This window comes from Atractosteus spatula, chromosome 18 (genome assembly GCF_055471065.1).
Source record: "Atractosteus spatula isolate fAtrSpa1 chromosome 18, fAtrSpa1.hap1, whole genome shotgun sequence".
Classification (NCBI taxonomy): domain Eukaryota; kingdom Metazoa; phylum Chordata; class Actinopteri; order Semionotiformes; family Lepisosteidae; genus Atractosteus; species Atractosteus spatula.
This window is the reverse complement of record NC_142723.1, coordinates 125,822-135,518: the sequence shown is the minus strand read 5'-3', so window position 1 is coordinate 135,518 and position 9,697 is coordinate 125,822.

Here is a 9,697-nt window from a genome sequence, read left to right as displayed (position 1 = left end):
GGGAACCACAGAAGGATTAAAGGCCATATCTCCTAGTCGTTCAGCTTGACTTCCATCGACAACATGATGAAATTCCCAAGTCCTTCCCTGAGCATTAGAGCATAGCTCTGGCACTTTTTTTTTCTAATATATTACTGATAATGTATTGTCTACTGTACCTTAGAGAACCATTCAAAAAAGGACTATAATGAAAATTCCTTTCAGTTCAAGTCAATTACTTTGTTTTAAAATGAGCTAAATGACCCACGGTTACTATGGCTGGTCTCTTCTGTGAACAAATAAAGGATGGTTCAAAAACTACTTTCAGGGCAGCTGCCAGATTTGCTCCACACTCCAATAAAAGCCCCTGTGATCACTGTCAGGGCTGTTTGGCAAGGAGCTTTTGCATGCAGAACAGCATGCATGACAGGCATAAAATACCACCCTCTCTCACACTCCACATGCACACACAGCAGTGCACACTCAAAGACACACATACTCCCACATACAAATATGCACATATGCTCATCTAAACACAGACACAAACCAATCCCAACATCATGGAAAAAGACAAACGTGCAAAGATATTTGCTAGTGTGCACACAGACACAAACACACAAAAAGCTTGTTTCTGCTGCTATAAACCCTCTTGTGGCATGTCCCATAATCTGAATCCGGTCACTGTATGAAGCTTAGCACTGAATATTATAATAAACTGCTCAGTAAAAATTCTAAATCTCCTGTTATTATTTGTTCATTTGGAGGGTCTGATGCAGTTCCGTAGATTTATACTGACATAAGCACGATATACCCAGTATCCTGGCAGAATAAAATCTGCACTTATTTAAGATGTTGGTGGGAGTGTGACATGGACCTATTCATTAAATATTTCACTAGTCTGAAATAAGACGCAACCTTGTTTCAGAATTGTGACGTCCCCCTGTGTGTCCGTATGTTTTGTTTTTTTTATCCACTTCCTGTATTCAGCTACCCCCCTCATTGGTCACCATCTTTGCCGTTGTGACATCGTCTTCAATCGGCTGCTTCCAAAAGAAGGCTTGGAAAAGTCAGAGGACCTGCCTGGTGTGTAAAACACTTAGTTGCAGCATTGTGGGTGTTGTGGTTTAAATGCTATTGGCTCATGAACAGCATCCTCCTATCCCAGTGCGTAGTTCCATATTAAATAAAACCATGAGAAAACAAGATTCACAACGCAAAGCTGTGTCAGTCTTCTGTGTAAAAAACTGGTTTGAACATCATGGGTGCTGTTTTCAAAAGGCTGTTGAGTAAAGAATAGGAATTGCCCCGCTGTCAGCAGTATTATGTATATAGTTGACCCTTACATGAAGGGAAACAGGACATAAAGAAAGGGTTTCAGAAATCAAACAAAGCTTTATTCCATGCTTACAGGCTGGATAACTGGAGGCTGCGCTGTTCTGCTTCATATGGTCATAAACGGGTTTTTCTCACGAACTCGTATTGAGCATTATTTCTCGTATTGTAAACGTATGCACACAGCGGTCCCACAGTGCTCCAGTTAGTGCGTAATTATGCATCGATGAAAAACCCGGTTTTCAAAAAGAGAATTAGCTCACTGATAGTTTTATGTAGAGGTTGTGAACATTTTCACAAGTCGAGGTCTTTAAAATTCGTTTGGTTTGAAGGCTTTATGTGTTTCCCTTGAGAAGATATTGTAACGCAACGGGGGCTCAGGCGGGCGCCCTTGCCGCATTTGGTCGGCCCCGCACCGTCCGGGGCTCGAACCCGGGACTCCCGCGTCACTCAGCAGGGACCCAGCCCGGTGAGCTAAAGAGAGATCTCTCTACAGCCCAGTAGCTGTAGTCCTGCTATCACAGGGAAGGGCGGTGACGTCACCTGCTCTGGTACGCCGGCTCTTACACAGTGCCTGTCGGCCGTAAGCGTTACAATATGGACATAAGACTGTGTGTGGTACAAAAGTGGCGTAAAAACGACAAAGTCAAGGCTGTGAAAACATTCACAATGTACTTTATACACAAAGCAAGTGTTTTCGTAACTCCTGAAGCTCTTGTGAGAACGCTACAGGCGTGCCAAAGTCGTTTTCGAACTTCAAGCTAACTTTACCACGGTAGAACAGGACGAGGTGCACGTGGTGGCTGAAGACTCAGCGGAGGCTGAGGTCAATGTCTCCCTTCGTGCCATTCTCTCCCATCTCCACTGGGTCAAAAGACGAGACTCGTCTGGCCCGCTTGCAAATGGAGGCGCAGGAAAAAGCCCAGGCACGCCAGGCAGAATTTGAGTTGCGCCTTGCGATTCGTAAAATGGGGATTGAGGCGGAAAAAGAAGTTAAATTGTGACACCTTGAATTAGAAGCAAAACGGAATGCTCCTGCTGCGCAGCCGACCCACTCAGAGGCCTCCAGTACGTCTCCTGTGCAAGATCCACTCTCGACCACCTTTGATGTAAGTAAGCAGATTGTTTTAGTTACTTTATTCAGGGAGTCGGAAGTCGCCACATCACTTCGCTGGCCTAAAGAGGTCTGGTCACTGCTATTACAGTGTAGACAAGTGGGTAAAGCTCAGGAAGTTTGTTCTACATTTTTTTAGAGGAAATTTTGAATTATGACATTGTGAAAGTTATTTTACGTGCTTACGAACTAGTTCCTGAGGCGTATAGACAGAGATTTAGAAACCACAAGAAAGTGTCAAGCCAAACTTTCGTAGAATTCGCTAGAGAAGGGCATTCTCTTTGACAAGTGGTGCGCAGCAAGCAAAGTTAATGGTTTTAACTCATTACGTGAGTTAGTCTTGTTGGAGGAATTTAAAAATTGTTTGCCTGAACGTGTCGTAGTTCGTTTAAATGAGCAGAAGGTAGTTTCTTTGTCTCAAGCAGCAGTGCTAGCAGACGAATTTGTGCTTACCACAAAAATGTTTTTACGTCTGCACGGGTGGAAAAGGCTTCGCTTACGCCTAGTACACCACGTCCTAAAGAGGAGCGTGACTGTTTTTATTGTCATAAGAGGTCATGTAATATCAGATTGTGTGGTACTGAAACGTAAACAGCAGCAGCAACATCCTAAGAGTGCTGGGTTTAAGACCGTTTCCCGTTCTGCTATTCCTTTGTCTAACGAAAAGAATCTCATCGACCCTAATTATAAACCATTTCTTATGAATGGATTTGTTTCGCTAACGGGTAAACCAAAAGCTTAGCAACCAACTCAAATACTAAGATACAGGTGCAGCCCAGTCGTTTTATGGAAGTGCCTTTACATCGTGTACATCTGCAATGCGACCTAGTTAGGGGGTTTGTTAAAGTTGGGGTACGACCTTTGTTACCCGTCAAAGGCATACATTTTATTTGAGGAAATGACCTGGCAGGGGGTAGAGTATAGCCTATTGTATTTCCCCCCCTCGCTTTAACAAACATTAGATGTTTGTTTGTATGGGTGGGGGTGTTACGTCCCCGTTGGTCAATTGCAACGAACTTCCCGAGTTAGTAGTTGCGATTTAGTTAGTACGGTATTTTCTGGAGATCACCTCCAGCTCTGAGTTCAATAGCAGCGGAACAAAGTTGGAGTTCAGCTGAACGTGTGCCTAATCCGGTTCCCAGGGCTCGGCCTTGTTGTACTAATTAGCCCGAACTGTAGGGGACTGTCCATCAGAACATTTCAGTTCATCTGATTACTAGGCTAATACGTAGGCCACGTTAATATAAAGTTATTACTTTGTCTGTTTCTTGTTTATATTTAAACTAAATTTCCTGACAAGTTAATGTTAGTTTTTAATTTAAGAATTGCGTTTAGGCTACAATTCACCGGATGAGGGTACGTAGTTATTAATGAGATACTCAATTGCAATTAGTCACGAAACAAATGAGAACCGCAAATACTGAACGCTACCGTATAATCGCGGCTTTAATTTCGTTTAACTAGACACTCCAGACGAACAAGCGGACACGTCGCTATTGCTGAATCGTTACAAAACACACCAACTAATGACCAGTAAATTTTTATTTTTAACAGAACTGGAAATTAAACGTATAAAATTACTTGAGAAAAAAACAACGTTTATGGTTCCTCTGGCCTAAGCATTTCTATTTTTTAAGATAATACATTTCTTTAGCACGGTGTGCCTTTTGCTTACTTTTCAGAACTTTCATTTTCTCTCGAAATAAACTTTTATCTCTCTCTCTCCCCTCCTGCGTCAATAGGAGCTTGCATTTCAAATTAAGTTCTTTTTTAGTCAGTTCCAACATCTTCCTTTCACAGTGGGGAAGAGCTCGCTGGCGTGTTGTTTTGTCAAGTCGTGCTTATCCTTTACGACGGTATCTTCTGACACCTGTGCACAATCCTACAGCATTACAAGATCAGCGCTATAACAGGAGTCATAAAAACAAAAGAAGCCACATTGAACGAGCTTTTGGAATTGTAAAGCAACGCTTCGCTTTTCTGTCATTTAGTTTGCATACCAGTCCATCAAGAGCCAGCCCCGTCATTGTGGTATGTGCAGTCCTACACAACCTTGCCATTGACCAGGATGAGCCACCTCTTCCGTCTCCAAGGCGTGCAGCACCCTCTGGCTGTCTCAACAGTCATTATTGGACCACAGAGAAGGGACAGTGAACTATCATAAATAACCACTTATAAGATAGCGAGTTTTTTTTAACGTATGCTTAGGTGCCATCCCTTTCCTCATTATCCCTGCTTTCCTCTGATAACCGCAAATATGAAGACCCATCACAATAAAATATTTAACAAATGTATTCAGTTGACTCCCAGATTTTAAAGAACGCATTAAAGGCTCACGCTCCATTTATATAACTATTTGCTTAAGTTCTGTGCTCTTTGCTCCCTAGGATATCTTAAAATTCACAGCTTGTAATAATGATTGACTTTAAACGTAATTAATAGTAAATAACACTTTTGTCAATACACATACTCCCTCCTTCTGTAAGAGCTAAACCTGAAGCTTTCAAGGAAGATACATTGAGCAAGATACCCATAAAAGCAACAAACTGCTTTTATCCTCATTTGCTACAGTAAATGCAAATTAAATGCATTGCCACTTCGATGACATTGATGAGCAACCTCCAAACTATCCACCCCCTGTCAGCTCATGGCCACCTGACGTGTGCACACTCGGAGTGCTGTGCATGCTCGGAGGGGAGTTTCAGAGCAGTATCCTGGGGAAGAAACCCTGTCAACTCTCAAATGTCCCTCCCTGGGTGGGTTTAATAATGTCACTGTCCAAGATAAAGCCAAACAGAGAGAAAGAGTCAGTGTCCCCAGATGATGGATTTAAAGATCTTAGAAAAGCTGGACTGGACGTTTTAGCTGAAAAGCTCCCTGAGACTTTCACTGCCCTCTGCTTTGAATTCTGCTCCTCTTTAATCTATACGGGTTTCTTTTTTATTGCTTTCCCTGTCTGCATCCCTTCCCTTTTCTTCCCCTGGTTGGTGGTGGTAATCACCGCAGAGTATGATCAAACATCAATTCCCTTGTTAAAGATGAGGTACAGACTATATCTAATATTAGATTATCGAGTACAATTTCATATTAATTATCCCTTTGAAGATTTGAAATAATTCTTGACTGACTGGCTGTCAAGTACTTCTCAGGACTAAATACAATTGTATGTATGTATTAAGTTTTTTAACAGATATGTAGTTAATGAAATTGCCAAGACAGGTTGTAGAAATAATATAATTTGTTAAGTAAAGTGATTACCTGTAGTCCTAATATTTAAAGCAAGAGACTTTCTTTGCTAGAATAATGTCCAACATATTTCCTACAATAATGTAGGACAGAGGGTATCAAGCATGGCTCTTTGGGGCTGCTGTTGAGTAGATTTCCTGTCTCTTTTAATCATCATCTTCATCCAGAAAGGAGCTCAATTGGGTTAATTATGCAAATAATCAAGCTTAATTTAGAGCTAGAGTGAAAACTAAACCTCTGAAGTAGACAGTAGACAGTTACTTCATATTGCTTGATAATCGCACAGCAGTACCTATAAGATAGGGAAATATTGTCCTATAATTACACTTGACAAGGTGACATTTTCGGACATCAGGCCAAGGGAGCCCATTTTAAAAATGGAGCTTGGCTGACCCCTTTCAGAAATACCGAGCCAGGCTTCTGCTCCTACACCTTTTGTACCCCCCAGATCCCCAAACACCAAGCAGTGCGCTCCTTCATTTCTAGCAGGCTCTGAAAGTGCTGTTTTCTTTCTTGTCCTGGGAAGCTGATTGGCGAGGAGTACTGATGTGATTCCGGCTGACAGGACTCCCCAGGGGCCCGTCCTCTCCACAGTGTGTGCACACGCAGGCACGCTCACACACATGCGAGTTTCAGGTCCCCATTCCTGTGCCATTAATTTAGCTAGAGAGCTTTTCAAAACAACAAAGCGACGAATTCTGGCATCTGAGGTTGACAAAGTCATAAAGACATTGAACATCGCCTGTTGAGCTCTATTTTGCATTCTCTCTGGGCTTTCAGCACATACTGTAGGAAAACAAAAATGAAGATGATAACACCTTGAGGCTTGTTTGCCAAAACAAACTCCTCCCCCCCAGCCCTCCTCCTTAACCACACTCCTCTAACCCAGAGTGGGGAGAGGTGGGAGCCAGCTGTGACTGCTGGGAAACAGCCTCTAACAGATGCGAAAGGAACTGGTGTTGCTCACTTCTTGTTCTCTTCATATCAAGGCAGTGTCCAGTAGTCACATCAATCATCCTGAGCATCTCTTTCACATCAGCAATAATAGAATAATACACCCTGCAGAATAAACACTGTCTTCAGGAATAACATCAGCAGAGACATGCTGCCTGTTGATTATCAGTCCTCTAAAACTCTTCATGGCCACCTGCTTGTCTCCCTCTAATAAATCTGATCTCATTCTGATAATCACACAGTTACATAATTCCCCATTACATCACAAATAAGGTTCATGCTGACTTATGTAAAAGGGAATTAAATTAATTGTTTTAGAAGATAAAAGATGTGAACAAAATATGATTTCTATTATTGTGCCAGTTTGTATCTGTATTTGGGACATTGTTTTAATATCTGACTAAGATGATCCTGGGATAAGGACTTTTGAGAGTAACAGCTTGTGATAATTTTATAAGGGGATATTACATTTGCTAGTGACAATACATTTTCCTCTCTCTAGCAATACTGGGCTGTCCTCATAGCAAAGAGAGTCATTGTGATGTCAGGGACTCTTCTTAAAATGTAAAAAAGAGGAAGTTTAGCATGTGGAAAGTCTGTTTTGAAAATATTGATTGTTGACCATTTTTCTTCAACAGGCGCACGGCTTAGCAAAAAAAGCAAAATTGGGCCAAATGTTGTTTTCGAGGAAACAACAAAAGAACACTTTTCCTGCATTTCACGTGCATCCTGAAGCACGGCAAATGCATCACAAATTGTCTAGGTGTTGTTCAGACCCTAACCCTAGCTCGGGCTCTTGCGGAACATATCAAAAACAGAATGATTATTAAGTGTGCCCCATAAGGTTAGCAAATGACCAAATTCCTAAGAAACACTAAAAGTAGCAGCATTACAATATTGTAAATGTATTTAGTGTGAAGCTCTTTAAAATTGTTCAGTATTTCTTATTTTGTAACCTTCTGCTGAATTAGCCCACGGCATGTTTTGTGCCGTGAACACATTAGGATCCTAAATAACACTGAAGTTTAGCTAAACGTATCATTTTGTCTGTTTTAATGGTGGCAGTATGTGAATTAAAAGTTAAACGAGACAGCTGTGGAGGAGGTTGGATTTGACAAGCTCCGTTAATTCCTCAACACAAGCAGTTTGCTTTCAGGGCCGCAGCCAAGTCACCTTGCGGTTCTTTTGGGTCACATGAATTTGGACAACAAGCCAGAGCACGATCCATCCCTGTCAATGCTGGCATCCTGGTTCAAAGTCTCGCAGCATTTTCAAAGTAAGGAGCATCCCCCAGGCAAACTGTTCGCACCTCCTGTACAGGGGGTGTACAGACCCCTGACTGATCTGATTCAGTCTTGTTCAGTCAGTAAGACCCGTGCCAGTGGGTGGATTCTTTTCCAACCGTTCAGTAAGTTAGAGTGTCATGGGTATTGCATTGCTTATTTTAAAAACCAAACATTTCTCTGACTTAAACTTCCTCACTGAGCAATGGAGTTCTAACAAAAGTTTAGAGGGGATGAAGGCAGCCAAACGAATTAAGCTCAGCTGCCACTATTTACTATTTACTAATCCTGATGTACTGTAATTACCTCTCTTTCCCTGATATACCACGCAGCTGCCTCTCCTCTTCCTCGCTCATTTTTGCATCCCTCTTCCAGCCCATTTCCACTTACAGCTGCCCCTTGGTTGCCTTTTCGCCGAGCTTGGAGGTCCTAGCCTGCTCGTTTTATGGCCGGGAGGATTGCTCTCAGCCAGCCGGTTATGTCAGGTGTCCTCAAACTCAATAAATGTTTAGACTTCCACACAATCTTTGGCTTCCTTGTAAATCTGCAGTTAAAAAGACGTTTATGTAAACCATAACACTGTTATTTTGTACATCTAGGACCATGACAGTTGCAATTTGCACTATTAATCAAATGTATCTGTCCTAATTGATTCTGGCACAGCCTACTACAGAAAACCATGACAACTTTGTGCATTACAGTCATTTTGCTACTCCTCTTAATCTACACTAGACAAACAGTCTAGATGATGTGGACAAGTATGTTTCATGGCCTAATCTCATCTCTGCCTACTTCTGCCAGTGTTGACCTAGACTTCGGTGTCTTTAGGGCAGAGTGCAGGCCAGGCTATTAGACTCTGCCATCACTACAGATTAACAGCCTCGGTATCTCTCTTGTGCTTTTGCTTTTGAAGGCTGCTAAAATAATCTGGGCTGATGATTTCCCACAACATGACTATCTTAATTTGGCTAGATTTGTACTGTGTAGTTTCGCCTGAAATGTATATAAAAAACTAGAAACAACATTCCAACTGTTTATAGTATCTGCAAGGCTTTCCATGTATTTATATGTTCTTCATACAGTACAAAACATTTTTCCTTTGTCAATCACTCTCACAATGATGTTTGATTGCTTTGACCTCATGCTATTTTGTGGATTTTGTGGTCAGATCATGGGAGATGTATTCTGAAGGTTTTTGTTTCAGAAGTAGGAAGTGCCACTCAGCCAAGCATTATCAGAAAGTGCTGGTAAGATAGGAGCAGCCCTAGATACTACCCAACAACCACAGTGAGGTAAGACAGGACTACACTCTGGGTGGGATGCCAGTCCATAACAACACAAGCACTCAGGGACAATTTTAGTGACACCAGTAAATACAGCCTGCTTTATTTAGAGTTTGTCCAGAACTCTCTGCTCTGGAATTGTGACACCTGCTGGGTATTAAGTGACCTTCCGTTTCAAGGTTCCCTGCCATTGCATTGGACAAATGTGATCTTGAGGAGATTGAAATGCTGGCACCTTTAACTCTCTTTTTCAGTGCTTGTTGGTGCAAGGAAATCTGACCTTGAAGAGCCTGACATGCTGAAAGAGCAAATCACATTCCTGTATTAATATAGTATATGAGAATGGGTGCATGGTTTATACACAAAGAATCATTCATGCACTCATTTTACTAAAGTGGTGTACATGAGCACGAAAGACAAACTTGAATCGCCAGTTACTGACTGTGAACTCTCTTGAGATAAATCCAGGTGCAAATAAAAGATTTCGTGAATTATACATTTTAGAC